Source organism: Echinops telfairi, unplaced genomic scaffold (genome assembly GCF_000313985.2).
Source record: "Echinops telfairi isolate 266 unplaced genomic scaffold, ASM31398v2 ScPeMD7_7469;HRSCAF=8507_0, whole genome shotgun sequence".
NCBI classification, from domain to species: domain Eukaryota; kingdom Metazoa; phylum Chordata; class Mammalia; order Afrosoricida; family Tenrecidae; genus Echinops; species Echinops telfairi.
Genome location: NW_022111372.1, coordinates 81,530,815 through 81,533,736, shown reverse-complemented (window position 1 = coordinate 81,533,736; position 2,922 = coordinate 81,530,815).

The window sequence follows — 2,922 nt, the reverse complement described above, 5'->3', positions numbered from 1 at the left end:
TTAGTGCTGGAAAGAGCTAGGAGACCTGTGAATCAATTAGTGGTAGAGCGTTCTCATTGACGTGAGGCCGTCTGGGCTCCTTCCACAAGCTCCAGGAGGGTTGGTTCACTGGAGGAGTCCAGTGCCTGCGTTCAGAAGTGTACGGATGGGAAGAAAGGGGAAGGTGCTGCAGTTTATATGCTTAGCTCAGTTTTCCTACCCGCAGTTTCTCTTCTCTCAGAACTATGGTAATAATGCCTACTTCCAACAGGGTGTGTTGTCTAAGGACATTGAGCTTCTGCTCCCCTCAGGGATAGGTTTACTACTAGTTGTCAGAAAGCTATTGGGTATCCTAATGTTAATAGCTGAAACTCAGCTGTAATTTTCTCCTGAATCCTTCAGCATTTTGCATTGTGGTGCGTATTCCACCTTGTATTGTTATAACTGTAAGCTCCTAGGGGGCAGCAATTTGGTCTCAGACATGAACCCTGTTCAGTGCCTGGCAGTGTCATGTGTAAGGGTCCTAATTTTCCTTTCCACCTGTTCATCCCCTTCACAAAATTGATGCTCCAATCATGACTGGTTTCGCTGGGAACCCTCGTGTCAAGTGCCTTCTCTCTTACCTGAAGATACACTTGAATTGCAAACTCCTCCCCCAAAACCTCTTGCTATCTAAGTCTTTTTCCCCCCAAGATCTAGCTCGAGAGCTCCTTCTCCTCCCCACCCCACCCCCACCCCCCATGAGAGAACTAGATTAGCAACAGGAAAACAGGGGGCGGGTTCCATCTTTTGGGTAGTCTTTACAAGGGCCTGGTCTGGCCAGAATTAGAAGTGGGGAAGCTTCTCATCTCTCTGCCCCCTTCCTGTTTAAGGATTCTGCCCAAAGTTCTTTTTAAAAATGTGTTCCTAGAGAACTTTATTTCCTGTATTATATCACATACCTCCAACTGAGATTTAGGAGTTACCTGCCTCTGTTTTACTACCTTAAGCTCTAAAGATAAAGGAGAGGGGGATTGATCCCTGTATGTATTCCACCAGCAGATATGGTGACTTACGAAAGGCAGGCCCCAGGTCAGGTGATGACTCATTGAGGTGAGTCACTTAATGTATTTGGTTTCATTTCCATCAGGGAGATCTACCTGCAGTTGGCCTCAATTCAGTGAAAATTAGGAACAGTGACAGTTCATTGAAGGAGATGGTTGGGAGGGAGATCTTGTGGAGTGAACTGAGGGGAGAGGCGTGGATGGGAGGGAGTCACGGGTTATTTTGTTGTACTTGCAGTCCTGCTCTAGATATTTAGCCCTTTCTGACTGGGCATAGTATATTCCAGGCCCTTCATTTCTATGCAGTATAGTTTTGTGTACAGATTTTCACATACCTGCACCCCAAACGTTTCAGTTCCTGAAGCCCGGGCAACACGTCTGGGTCTTCTGTCCGCTTTCTTGACTTCCCTCGTCCAACCTCCCACTGTGTCCTGTCAGGTCTACCTCAACAGCCTTTCCTGTCTCTTCCCTTCACACCTCAGTCATTTCTACAGCCTCTCAGCCTCTCATCTTCCCACCCCCTGCCAATACGCAATATTCAATCCACCTTACTGAAACATCGCTCTGACCATGTACCTCATGTATGTGTTCTCTCTCCCCTACTAGACTGTAAGCTCCTTGTGGGCAGGATCTGTTTCTGAGTCGTCAGTGTATCTCCCATAGCACCGATCAATAAATACTTCTTGAATGAACAAATGAATTCTTATTTCTCAACATAAAGTCTTGGTCTTAAGTGAAATGCTGTCTCCAAGTTATACATAGGGCTTCTCTGTGGGTGGATTAAAGGACTTCCAACGTCCTCTCATATAGGAAGCATAAATAGTAACTCAACCACATTGAACCACAGAAAAAATTTCAGAAAACTTTAATTTTTTCCCATTGGAATCAGCATGGGTATATGTGGATGGATGGTTCAATAAATATACTTTTATATACATGTATCACAGAAATTTTACATTCCATCTTGAAACTGCAGAAAAAGATTTTTTTTTTTACAAGCCAAAAAATAACTGCCATAACTTTTGTGACCATGCAAAATAGAGGGGAAAGGGTAAAAGGGAATTGTTTGTTCGAGGTTAAAGAGTTCAGTAAGCAGTAAAAATGTAACATTAAGGAAGCGATTGCTGAACACGCTGCGTAAGGTGGTAGCCAAAACGAATCCTTAAACGGCAGCATTAAGGCCATACCAAGTTTATACATATATACAAGTGTTCCATATAAAAGACACACTGTCACATTTTCTTCTGGCAAAGGATGAGGAGCTTTGTGAGTAATTGTGACCACTTCTTCAGGCCGATTGTTTGCGCCGTGCTGGCTAGCTGTCAACATTGCTCTGTGGGCTCGTGAGTTTCCTGGCATCTCACACATGGAAGTCTTAAGTCATCTTGAGCCTCTTCCACAATGGGTGATCAAGCACTTTGTAGCTTAACTAACTCACACTGCCCAGCTAAGCATGGGTCTTACATCTCCTGCCAAGGTGCTTAAAGTCACAGCATTTTTAATTGTTAGAGTTAAAACAAGTGCAGTTTGTCTTAACTATAGTAGATGCCACAGTCCCGGGACCTGAAAAATGTATTATTGTGGGATAAAAGGACTCCGACCAGGGTACAAATGAACCTAACTGAAGTTTCTAGGAATTTCCCCTCACTGTTGGAAGAATTTCTGCCCAACCCACCATTGCCATTACACTGTGACGTTGGCGGCTAACCCTTTCTTGAAAAGAAGGAAAATAAAATTACCTGCAGAAAAAACAAGAGTCCTGGGTTTGCGCTTCTACTTAAAACAACAAAACAGAACTTTCAGACAGAGGTTTCCTCTCTTGTGCAAATCCAAATGGGAATGGCGAATGTGTCAAGGGCCAGTCCTTTGTGCTAGATGGCTTCCAGTTGTCTGGAAGCCA